Raw genomic sequence first — 13,741 nt, forward strand, 5'->3', positions numbered from 1 at the left:
CAAACAGGGTGCCTCCTGAGAGCAGTTCCCCTTTTCTAGAAGAATTAAGCTGCTTACAAGCATTTTTCATCACAGGCATTGCTCAGTTGCTGAAGATCATAAATAATGATGGACAACATATCAGTATCATAGTAATATCACAGTTTTACATGTAACTGTTGCTAACATCCTCCAGTACTGATCCAATTCTGATATCCCTGTATCTGCAGTGACCCTATTCACACAGCCTGAACCTCTTGAGACTCTGCCTCCATTCTTCTCATTCCTCCATACCAGGTCTATGGCAAGCTAGAGCTGCACTTCCAGAGTGTTACAGAGGAGGTGTGAAAAGAGCTCCCTTTTCTCTTCTCCAGTAACTCAGTCACAAACTCTCCTTAATTTCCACAGCAGAATATCAAACTTAGAAAGAGCTTATTTGCATGCAGCTTCACTGCAGGGGTTGTGGGTTCCAAGAGAAGTGTTGTTAAGACAGACAATTTCATTCATTTAGGGTATTAATGGATGTAAAATTTAGGGTGGGTGATAAAAACACAGTCCCAGAGTTTCCAGCACCACATTTTACTGAAATCTTTCCTGCAAAGCAAAATCAATAGAAAATTTCCCTTATGCACTCAGTGAGGCAAGATTGGTGGTAAAGTGGGGAAAATTAGTCAATGAAGAGAAATAGCTTATTTGGTCTTAACAGTATCTCCAAACTCCATCATTTCTTTACCGAAAGTTTTAGTACCTTGAAACATGTTGATAATGTGATTTTGATTTTTTTTTCTTTCTCACACAAGGATTATCTAAAATTTAAACTTGATTATCAATCTCTGATTTTTTAGTGTTCTTTTTGTTTCGTTTTGTTTTGTTTTCTCAGTGATAATGAATTTATCTGTTTTCTGAAAATTCCTTGTGTTCTGACAGCTACCAAAAGCCCAAGGAATAGTCTTTTAGCTGTAGACATTAAATAATTTTGTTAGGAAAAGGAAAAGAACAAAGTGTTTCCATTTTCCACACTTACTTATCTACTGAAAGGAAAATGGAAGAAGTTCTTGTATTTACTCTCATTCAAAATGAAGCCTTTATTTAAATATCAAAATTTCTTCCAGAAGGGAAATTCTGAGTGTCAGTCAGCTCTGCCTGAAAGTACCTTTTTGAGTTAATTCAACCTCAGAAGCAAGTCTGTGATTATTTCCAAGGGTTTTGAAAAGCTGTATTGTATTTTCACTTTAAAATGCACATTAAAGCATTACATATGCTCCAATGTGCATTCTCAGCAGCAAAAATGCTTTTAACCCTCAACATTTAAGAGCAGCTGCAGGGAATTTTTTTTCCCCAGAGAAGACAGTCTTAAAATGGCCAACCAAATTTTGAGGTTCCTGTGGGATCATGTTAGGCTTGTTTGGTTTGTCTTTGGGGTCTTTCATACAGTTCAGCTGAGGGAAGTTAAATTTGTTATTATATTTGCTGAGCATTTTTTTAACAAATTCAGCAAGTACAAACAATAAAAAATTTAATAACTACGCAATCAAATTAGAAAATATCTAAAATGCTAATATTTTCATTGTAAAATTCCATGTTCAAGAATTGTACTCATTAAAATCTTTCCTCATACCAGCCAGGATGCTATTGGCCTTCTTAGCCACCTGGAAACACTGTTGGCTCCTGTTCAGCCATGTTCAACTAATACCCCCAGATCCTTTTCTGCCAGCAACTTTCCAGCCACTCTCATACAAACCTGTACCACTGCACTGGGTTACGACCAAGTGCAGCATCCAGCACTTATCCTTGTTGAATGGTTTGAGATTGGATGCAGCCTATTGATTCAGCCTATCAGGATCCCTCAGACAGATCAACACTTCCACTTATCAATAACAAATTATAATTCATGTTCTATGGAACTACTAAAAGAGATTTAAGAAAAAAATCTACAAATACATAAAACTAGTATTACCATGTTTTCACGGAACGTTTGGATATTGTGTTGAGGAATATGGTTTAGTGAGAACTACTGGTGATAGGTAAATGGTTGGACTGGATGATCTGGTAGGTCTTTTCCAACCTTGGCGTTTCTGTGATTCTGTGTGATTCTGTGATTCAAGCATTTGGAAGGATGTATAAATTGCTTTAACATCTAATCAGAGTTATCTGAATGACAAGGACTCTAAAAGAGGTTCTTAGTTGTGACTGTTACTTTTTTTTGCAGTAAGGGAAAGAATCCTGAACTAAAACTAGCATACCACTTCAGAGGTATTGAACAAACACATACTTCAACTATTCCTGACCTAAGTAATTTTCACTTCAAGATAATAGCTGATAATTAAAATGGATTTATGACTAACTAAGCACAGTCAATAGGTTAGAGGCAGGGATAGAACTTAGACTAGCAGATCTTGAACCTGCTCCCTAATGTCATTTGTGGATTAATACTAAGGTTTTTTTCTTCAGCATTTTCTTCACTATTATAAAGAGACAATTACAAGACTGTCATAGAGAGGGTTTTCACCTTGAAATCTAACAGCTGTACACTGGTCAGAGGGCAATGATAACTTTGAAGTTTAGCTTCACTTTCAAATGAAGCGGGACAGAAAACCAGGAGAGACTTTTCAGTTTACCCTTTTTTTGCCTCTAAGATGATCTATTCAATAGCTTGTCATAGTTTTTACCTTCAATTCCTGGCACAGCATTAGCAGTAGTTCCATCAGGAAAAAAAAAAAAAAAAAGAAGAAGAAGAAAAAAGAAGTATAAACTTCTGATTGATTCCCATCAGAAAAGATGAAATATTCTTTTACTGGCAAAAGTAAAGTGTTATTAAGAATAAAGTATTGCAAGCTTTAAAATATATATATATATATATTTTTTTCTAACTGGATGTAGAGATTTCAAATATATGTCTGTCTTCATGGGAAAAAATAACATTCTGAGTAGCTCAGTAGCACTGCATTGCTATGGTAATATATGTAACTACGATACTGAGCCAATTCTCATTATCACTTGAAAAACACAGTCTGTCCTACAAATAAAAATTAGAACTTAAATATCTAAATCAATAACATAGTGATATACTTCAGCTTTGCAAATGATACTGTACTAATCCAAGAATGTGCTATTTCTTAGTAAGTCAATAAAAGATGCGTCACAATTTTATTTATGCTTCCCTATCACCCAATTAAGTGTATAATAACTCTAACACATTCACAGAATGTAACAATTACTCAAACTACATTATTTTTATGGCACAGTCAGTATGTTGGACTAATATTAAATGTATTTTGCTATGTTCATCCCTGATAACTTGGTCAAAAAAATGAGAAGGAATGTCTAACAATGAGAAATAGATGGGCTTCAGATGTGATTTCTATCACAAATAAACAAATATAACTAATATATTTTACTCTTATGAACGGTGACATAAATCACTAGGAAAACATGAAATTGCAAACTTAGTACAGTGTTACTGAATCTGTATGATTACAATTGTGTAACAAGGGAATACAGATCCACAAAACCACATTTCTAAGTACTAACAAAATACAGTAATATATAATTAGTAAATTATACTGTCAGCATCACATGAAGATAAGTGCTGCTAGTTCTTACATTCAAGTCCGAAGTCACATTTTTTTTATCAGTTCTGTTGAGGAAAAAGTTGAGAATGATGAAGTAACAGTAAACAGTTGTTCTGATTTTGAAAAGGATAGAAAATAAGCTTAGGAAACACATTTTAGCATTCATCATGCAGAAATAATCAAGATTTAAGTAACCTGCGCTAGAAAACAGCAGAGTTACTCTGCAAGGTAAAAGCCTAATGTGGGAACTGTAGCCAGAACACTATACTCTAACCTGATTATTGTGAAAATACACACCTTACTGTATACAGACTTACTGTATATAGTAAGAACTAAACTTATACTGTGAAAATTTCTTTACTTGAGATAACATAGAAATATTGATAGAAACCAAGACTGAAATCTGAGGACCATTAAAGTAGATGTCATAGAATGGGCTGGGTTGAAATGGACCACAATGATCATCGCGTTTCAACCCCCCCTGTGATGTCATCAGACACCACAGAACATGCGTGCATTCTGCATACTGCTACAGATAGAAAACTGTAGTAAAGAGAAAAACTGATTTGAAGATTGTAATGACTTGTTTATCCATGGCTATGGACAAAGGACAATGCAATCTAAGAAGCATTTCCAGAAGTTTTGTGTAAAGTTTATCTGACACAGAATAATAATAAGGAACTAATTCCATAATCAAAATACTAGGACGTTATGCTGCCTCCTTGGTATGAGGACAGAAAATGTGATTAGGAGGGACAATGGGTTTTATTGCTAGTGCCAATGCATTTGAGAACAAATAACAAACAAGGAGTTTTATGAAGTAGGGACTGTCTTTCAAAGTGTATGATTTTACAGCACCATGGATTCTTGAATTTGTCACTGCAGTATATGTAATGGATTTTTTTCAGCTTCTTTGGCATCTCAGATGACAGAAAGAAGAATGTTTAAACTTTGGAAGAAAACTTAAGGACATTTTAACTAGGATCATATCTGCTAATTAGAGAGATGGTCTTTTTAAGGTTCATTAATAAGCTCACAACTAACTCAAATGTTGTTATCATTCTATAATCTGTGAATTTAAGATACTTCTTGTCTGAAAGTAAGACTGCCCCATAATTCATGGAATGTGTAAACACAGACATAATTTTTTTAAAATATTATCTGTGTTTCACTTGTCAGAGCAGTGTAAAGAGGCACCAATTAGCATAAGAGTAAACACAAAAAATGGAGAAGAAATATTCTGAATGACCAAAGAAGATATAATGAATCACTGTGGAATCAGTTGAAGAAAATAAAAATAGAGTATCTAAAGAAATTGTTGATAATGAGCTGTACTATATAATAAATTATGCAGGAAACAATAGAAAATAAAATACTGGCACTTATGGTATTTAAAATTCAACAGGAATAATATTATCCCAGTACCTCATAGGGAAGAATAGTTTACATGTATGTCAGGAGTAGCTACAGAATACATGCCTCGCCAGGCAGGGAAAATCATATTTGACACTTCAGAGTTCTGCTTGGAAGAATCTCATGGGTGACTGCTGGAGAGAAGAGTAGTCCGGGAGGGCTGGTTGTTATTCATGGATCACCTGAGGACTAGAAGAGAGTAAATGTCACTTTTATTTTGAAGAAGAGCAAGGAGGAAGATTTTGGAAAACTACAGGGTGATCAGCCTCATCCTGAATACTGGGAAGCTGATGGAAAAAATAAACCTGGAAGACATTTCCAGACACATGAAGGACAGAAAGGTGAATTGAGCTAGTCAGCATGGATTTATGAGGGGAAATCATTGACCATAGTGAAATGAGTATCTCAGTGGGTGAAAAGGCAGCGGTAGAATATTCTTTATTTTGAATTTAGTTTCTCACAACATTCTCTCAGACTAATGAAATACCTTCTCTAAGGAACCTTATTTAGCAGAGAGTTGACTTTAGGTAACCTGCTTTAGTAGAGAGGTGGACTAGGTGATCAAATATTCCTTCCATCTCCTATGATTGTGTGATTCTGTGATTCGTACTGAGTAGAGAGTGAGATGGACTGAAAAGTGACAGAATGAACATGTTTAAAAGCTTGTCCTCAGCAGAGGAACACCAGACAAAGTCCAGGAACTCATGGTATGCCCCACAGGTTAATACTGGGGCCAGTGCTGTTTAATATATTCAGTCATTACCTAAATGTTGGGACAGAATGTACCGCAAGAGAGATTGCTGGAACATTCAAAGGTTATGTTGTCATTCAGAGGAACCTCAACAGGATTGAGAAATGGACCTCTACTGGCATGAAATTTAGCAAAGTCCTCCTGGGCTGGAAGAACCACACACACTGATAGAGGGCCAGCTGGCTGGAATATAGCTTTGCAGAGAATGACCTGAGATTCCTGCAGATAGCAGGTTGAACATAAGCCAGCAATCTGCTCTCACAGCAAAGAAAGACAATATCTTGTTTAGGAGAAGTGTTGGCGAAATTTAGAAGTAGCAGTCGTGAGATATAACTAAGTATTGTGTCCAAATCTAGGCTCTCCAGTACAAGAGTACAAGAGAGACCTGCAACTATGGAAAAAATTCATCAAGAACTGGATCAACTGTCAAAAGATGAGAAAGCAGGAATGTTCAGCTTATTCATGCTTCACAGGAAGGAATGAAGAGGGCAGACAGCCTCTTCCCAGGACTACACAGGGAAAGAAGAGAAAACAAAGACAAACAAAAGCACATGAAATAAAAAAATAAATATATATATGAAAAGCTTTTTCTGAGAATGGTTTAACATTAAAAAAGGATTCCCAGAGAGACTGTACAATCTCTGACTCTGGAGATACCCATGACATGATGTTGATTAATCTGCTGTAGATGACCCTGCTTGGAGCAGGGGATGGGACCAGGTCTCCAGAACCTCAGCAACTCTCTGATTCTACCTTTTATGCAACTATTACAGTCTGAAACAACACAGAAAGACGTTTTTTTAGCTCAGTGTTTCCAATTATATTAAGTAAATTTACATTTGATGAGAATCTGTCTAAGAGAGCTTTAGGGCATTAGATGCAACAATTCTAACATAAGCAGATCTGGCAAACAGCATAAGAAAATGAGGATGAGTTAAGGGAATGTGCTGACATTTAAAGTAGCTTCCTGCAGCAAACATTCAGGTTTAAGAAAGAGGAAGGGAAACTGAACTAGCAATTACCATTAATGGAAATGGTGGGAAAACATGAGAGAGTGCTGGATAAAGTGCATGCATGTGAAAAGATGGAAGGCAGAAATATTCTACACTCACTAATTGAGTAAAAATTATAGAGTTTGAATTAGATAACAAGGTACAAGTAACCAGAATGCTGAAAGCAAGCAAATAAAAGAAAAACTAAGACATTAATGATAACAAGGATGATTTTGGATTTAGTCAGAGACATTTAATATAATAAGCTATCATTGTTTTTCATCTCTCTAATTGGACTTTAACACCCACAGAAATAACCAATTTCTTTATGTCTCCCATTAAGAACCCTGGATAATACGGAACTACAGGGGAAATTCAGAGAATCATTCTACTTCAGTATGAATTTTGCTTCTGTGTACACTCGAAAGATACAACTTAGCCCTTCCCATATTCTTTCTACCCTAGGGAAGGGGACTGTAAGTTTCTTCTAGCATTCATTGCCAAAATTACTATGGATGTGAGGCACTACACAGTACAGTCAATGAGGAAATAAGATTCAATTAAATGTTAAAGCAGTTCACTGAAAATTCTCAACTGCCTTTGTACCTCAAAACATCAGAATTACTTTATGAATTATCCTAAAACCCTTCACTGGAGATTCACCCCTATTTCATTGTCAGATACATTACATTTTATTTCTAACTCTAGAACTTATGTGTAATAAAGTAGTTTAGAAAGTATCCAAACATATGTATGTGTTTTTGTCCCTTACTTTTTATTTTACTTGATGAACTGAGAATTTATGAAGAAAATATAAACTTGATAAGGCAAGAGGTGATATCACTGGAGACAGAAGTTTCCTCTCTTCGATTCAATGAACTGTAAATAAAACACTTGCTATTTTTGGTTTCATCTAGAGACAGAAAGAATTCTTTTGACGTGGTGAGACAGTTGAAATTGATTCTAATTAAATTTACTTTTTGCTTAAAAATATTCTATGTACTAAAGCATTACTAACATAAAAACACATGCAACGTACCTTAATTTGACTAATTTTCTGTGGACTGTGAAAGAAAATTTCCTGCTGTAGCAAGGAAATTGGACTCAGTGATCTCTTGAGGACCCTTCAAGACCCCGCAATTCTGTGATTCTGCAAAAATTGCTTGCAAAAAGATATTAGATTAAATCTTAATATTTCTAAAAGCATAACCTTCTCAATGACTTTTTCATAAATCTTCCTCTATTTATTACAACAATAAAATGAGAGTGGTTGGAGAATCTGAGGAAGGCTTTGATGCCACCCTCACAGTACAACTAAAGGGAAAAAAATGCATGCAGTGTGGGCTTTTAGTATTTTGCTCAAATGTTAAAATCACAGTAAGAACTCTGATTCGGCTAAGGAAAAAAAGAAGTTTATGAAACTATATTCTTTATCAACAGCTTTAGAAGCATCTCATTTTTCATTAGAATAATAGCTAAAATTTGACCTTTGAAATGTCTTTCACATTATAAGGAAAAGTTAGCTTTCTTTCATGTACTTATACTTTATGAAGAAAGCAGACAAAACATCTGTTACTAATTATTATTTATTCATATCACACTAACACTGAAAGTTCTTAACATGAATCAGAAGTTCCATTGTACTTTACGCTAGAAAATACATTCAGGGCGACAGTCTCTGCTTCAAAGCCTTTACAGACAGAGCAGACAAGTTCTTTCCTCTGAATATTAGAGATGAAGTATTGTAGCACAGGACAATTGCATTTCTCCAATTTGCTCAAAAAGACTGCAATAGAGACACAAATTAAACTTACATATTGTAAGGATAAACTTAATTCTTTTATCCCTGGACCTTCCTTCATTTTTAAGTACAATATACTTCCTAGCTAGTGGACCTAACCATGGAGGTTACAAGCAACCTTTTTGATTGTATAGCCAAATCACTTTTACCAGTTCAATGCATGAAGAAATCAGAAAATTTCTTTCTAAACTGCAGGGATGCGAAAGGTTACTATTCATAACTAAAAAAACTTTTTTTTAATAATTCCAAAGTGTTTTTTGGATTTATACTTCATTATTATTTCATTTTTTAAGACATTTGTGATTAATCCTGTTTCACATAATTTATTTGATTTCCTACTAAACTGGATATCATTACAAGATATAGGTCAATACCAATACAAGTTCTTCTTTCCTGTATTTCATGCCTTCAGCATGTATGAAATAATAAATGCGTTACAAAAGACTTTCCAATCTGTCTATTGATCCTGATCAACTACATAATAGGAAGAACAACAAAAACAAAGAAAACATAATTGAAATTAAAAGAAAAAATATTCAGAGCCTGAGACTCACAAAAAAAAAAAAAAAAAAAAAAAAAAAAAAGAATAATAGTATTTTTTGTATTACCTCTGAGCTAACTTTAATAATAATTTTAGATCATCTATGCCACATCCTTCATTAGCAGCAACCAGAAAATAAGACATGGAAGCCAAAATAATCACTGACTACATTAAACTGAGATACTTTGCCTGAAGGAATGAAGAAAACACCTTTCAAAACACTGGGTGTCCTCATTTTTTTTCTAATCTCAAAGGAATCCAATGTTCTTATGATCAATTCAAAGCCATTTCTGAAACTCAGATTAATTAAATGCATCTCTGCAAATCCAACAAATGCAATATATATACTATATGACATATAATCTGTCATATAATCACAGAATGCTTGAGATTGGAAGAGATCTCTGAAGCCATCTGTTCCAATTCCTCTTCTCAAGCATGGTCACCCAAACCGAGTTGCCCAATGCCATGTGCAGGTAGCTTTTGAAGATTTCCTAGGAGGGAGGCCACAACATCTCTAATCAGCCAGTGCTAGAACTCAGTCACTGTTTCCAGGCTTAGCTATTCCATCACCTTCCCAGAGGCAGAGATAAGGCTAACCAGCATGTACTTCCTCAGGTCCTCCTTACTGCTCTTGAAGATGATATCATCCAACTCTCTCAGTGCTTACGGTTGCACACAACATGGCACATGAACATACATCCAGTTTGCTTACGTATCTTCTGACCTGACCATCAGTTACATCTTCCTCAGTCCAGTCATTCACCTTGGTCACAGTCCTTAGAGTTCTAAAGTGCTTTTGCTAGTAGTGAGGCAAAGAAGGATTTCAGCGTCTCACCCTTTTCTGTTTTGTCTCAATAGGCCTCCTGGCTCATTCAGTAGCAGGCTCACATTTTCCCCGTCTTCCTTCTGTTGCTTAACTATTTACAGATATCCATGTGTTTGTCAGTGCATGTTTATATTCTCATTAAATGTTGCTCTCACTTCATTATTTCTCATATGTGATGTTTAGTTGGAGAGTACTTCCTCTTCAGTGAAAACAAGCAATCTAACCTATGATTGTTCCCCAGCACAGCCATAGTATCTGAGAGGGAAGTTCGCTGAAACAAAGATGCCATATTAAATGATACAGCTTTTTTTTGGCATGGTTAACTGCACACAGAGCTTTGCTTTTTTCATTACGTATGACCAGATAAAGTTGAGTCATTTTGAAAAGAGTCTGCAGCTAGATAGCAAATAATCATAGGCATATTATTTCTTTACATTAAAATGGATTTAATACTATTCTGTCAAAAAATGCTACAATTTCTCCATTCCTCTTCTCTAGTTGTACATTTTTATCACCTAAACTGTGAATTCTAGTTCATTTGTTTTGAAATTTGTAGGAAGAAATTTACAGAGACAAATATTGTATGTATGTATATAAATACTTCATATTTAATGCTACAGCATTTTATGAGTCATAAGAGAACAGGCTTGTCAAAACCTGTCTAAACCAAAAAAAAAAAAAAAAGTCTTAAATGAAGGTGAGAAGAAGCAAGAATGAAATCAACAAGCAATGAAAGACCTGCATTTCATATGGAGATAGATAAAGTGAAAACTTTACAGATGACAAAGTTAATGATGTTGTCCTTGTTTTATCTGTATTTCATGTAGATAGGACTTTAGAAGAGAGTTGGAGTTATCCTTCTAAATCTGAAATGTCTTCCTGAAGAAAAACAAAATCAAAGAAAAACAACAGAAACTAAGATTGCTGAGATCAATTTTTCCCAATTAAACATATACAAAACAAAATGGTATTAAAACATTTACTTAACGTGATTTTCTCTTAACACATGAACTTTAGAATATGGATCAGCTTGAAATTATCTCTCTTTAGTAATTAAATTTAGCTAATATGCTTACTGTTGTTACAAAAATATCTCAAGTTTGATGGAATTAAAGGTACTTTAAACTATTCCTCACTTTAATTTCTTCAATCATCATGAAGAATAAGTTGCTCGGGCTCCTGTGATCCTACATTCCCTTTTCCCTGGACTGTCATTGGTGAGCTACTTTGATAAATACTTAAATAGTCACTCTAGAGAAGACTAAGAAACAGTAATATAGGCCAATATTTGCTCTCTGGAAAAAGGACATTTTACTTCAAGCTCATAAACCTTGCCTCTGTCTGCAGTCCTCTTCATCTGCCTTCGATATTCACTGTAGCAATTATAGGGAGTTCATCCCTGATTTTAGTGTCTGTTTATTAATCATGAACTGGATCAATCTCTTTATGAAATTTCTTGTTATTACTTCTCTCCACAGCCTCCTGTGGCAACACTTGCCAGAAATTCACCAACCTCTTTTTGAGACAGAACCTTGTCATCCTGTTAGCTTAGTGAGAGTCCTTTTCTCCTATTACTGCGGGATTCAATGAGTAATAGTAGCATATTCATATTATCTACTATCTTCATGACTGTGTCAATGTTTATTATGTCCCCCTCCAGGCTTTTCTTCCCCAGGATGGAGAGCTCAAGTATTTTAATATTTTATTGCAAGGCAGTATTTTATCATTGTAATCATTTTAGTTGCTTTCTCTGCACCATTTTTAACTTACTTATATTATTATTTGTTTTGGGTTCTTTTTGGAGATGCAAGGAAAAGCATTGTATTTACTAACTGATAAACTAATAGAATGTTTCATATAGTAAAAAATACTGATTTAGTTTAGCATCGACATTTTTTCCTGATGATGTCCAATATCTTGTATGTTCACAACCAACGCTGCACATTGAGCTGATGACTTCAGATACTGTTATTGTCAGTAAGGATTTCAAGATTTGCCTTGAATTGTAACTTCCCCTTCCAAATTAATAATTCTGTAAGCATGATTTGGGTTTCATTACATCCCTTTTACTGATATTATGGCATTTCTCAGTACTTTTATTCTGTGAGGTCTTTTTGTGAGGTTTCTCATCATCACTGACACATTTAACTGCCTGAAACACCTCAGCACCATCTGTACACCTGAACGTCTGATTATACAGTTCCTTTTCCAGGTCATCAGTTAGAATGCTGAACAAAAATAAAGCCACTGCTGATCCCTGGGGATTCATGCTCTTCATTTGTACTCTATCCTCTACCTTCCTATCTTATAAAGCCATGAAAGTACCTTTTCTCCAAACCCACAGAAAGTTAATTTCCTTAATTTGGTATAGTAATTGCTCAAAGTATTTATTTATAAGTTATTTATAAGTCTATATGTTGTCTACTTCCCCATTACCCACCTGCTCACTCAGACTGTTACAGGCATCCGTGTTGACTGTTTCCTAATACATCAAGACTACACCTGTGCTCCATTATCTCATTTTTTACTGCAGACTGTGATTTTGCAAGGAATGGAAGCCAGACTCATACTTCAGATCCTGTAGTTCACAGGACTTCCCTCAAAGTCCTTTTTTCAGTGAGAGATACCCTGACAACTTGCCAGTCCCCTATTACAGTGGCCTGCTTGTAGTGGACAGTTTGAACAACAAAAGCCAGAAGTTCAGCAGTTTCAAATCTGAGTTCCTTCAAAACTTGAAGCTGAATATTTTGAAGCTCCTAGTTACTTACCCAACTTAGTCTTCATTGAACAAAATGTAAAAAAAATTCCTTTCTAGATAGATTACGTGTCATCTTGTTTTTCCTTCTTCCTGCTCCTTTAATCACAGAGCTTTAGTGTTTGGGATGGAAAACATTCGTGCTCAAAAACACATGTGTTTACATTGGTAGAGTCTAGAATCTAGGATTTGGTGAGTCTAAAGAGATAAGAAACATAACATTCATTTATTTTTCAGGAAAATAGAAACTGAGCCTGTGTTCACAGTGTCATGTTAAAATTAAGTGAAAAGAAAGATTTATCCCCCAGTTTCGATTTAAAAGAAAGCAGCAGCTACTGCTGCATACTTGATTATCAGTTAAGTCTCAGAAAGTTTAACAGATTACAATGTTCAAAGGAGGAAAGGAGTAGGTACCTACTTTCTGGATTGCTGAACTACAAGGATTGAGATACTTCTGACAACTGCAGTAACAGCAATTTCAGCATCTGGGCAACTTTAAGGTCAAGAATAGAAATGCTTACAGATTACAGACCTGTCAAATATAAGAAAGACTTCACTGGTTTAGACTAAGACTTCAAAATATACTGTGCTTCCATTTTAAGCACTTAAATTCTTTCCTGCCTTTGGTGATTTTGACATAATTTGTTTTGAGTTTACCAGAAATCACATCTTCTTGAAGTAATCAAGTAGTTCTAAAAACTAGTTATAAATCCCACAATAATTTATACATTTTTATCATGTTAAAAAGGTCTAAAAAAATAACATACATATTTTGATGTTTTACATTGCTTAATTATGCGTATAGTGCAATGCTTCATATGCACATATAGTATCGCTCTCTACTGGATGTAATATATACTGTTCTGATAAACTATACATGCCTGTATTATACACTGTGTCAAAAATACTTACATGAAGTCAAAACTGACTTTCTGTAGTGTTAGTCTGTGCCTAAAGCTGAAAGCTAAAAGAATCTCTTCTAACCAAACAGCAAATACCTGCTTGATTGTTGCAGACTGTCTTGATTTTGTGACTAACCTTGAAAGTAACAACCATGATAATTCCATAAAGTTCTTCACAGTTCATATAATCTGAACATTTTGTTTAC

The sequence above is a fragment of the Phasianus colchicus genome, chromosome 4 (genome assembly GCF_987193195.1).
Source record: "Phasianus colchicus chromosome 4, bPhaCol1.hap1.1, whole genome shotgun sequence".
Taxonomy (NCBI): Eukaryota; Metazoa; Chordata; class Aves; order Galliformes; family Phasianidae; genus Phasianus; species Phasianus colchicus.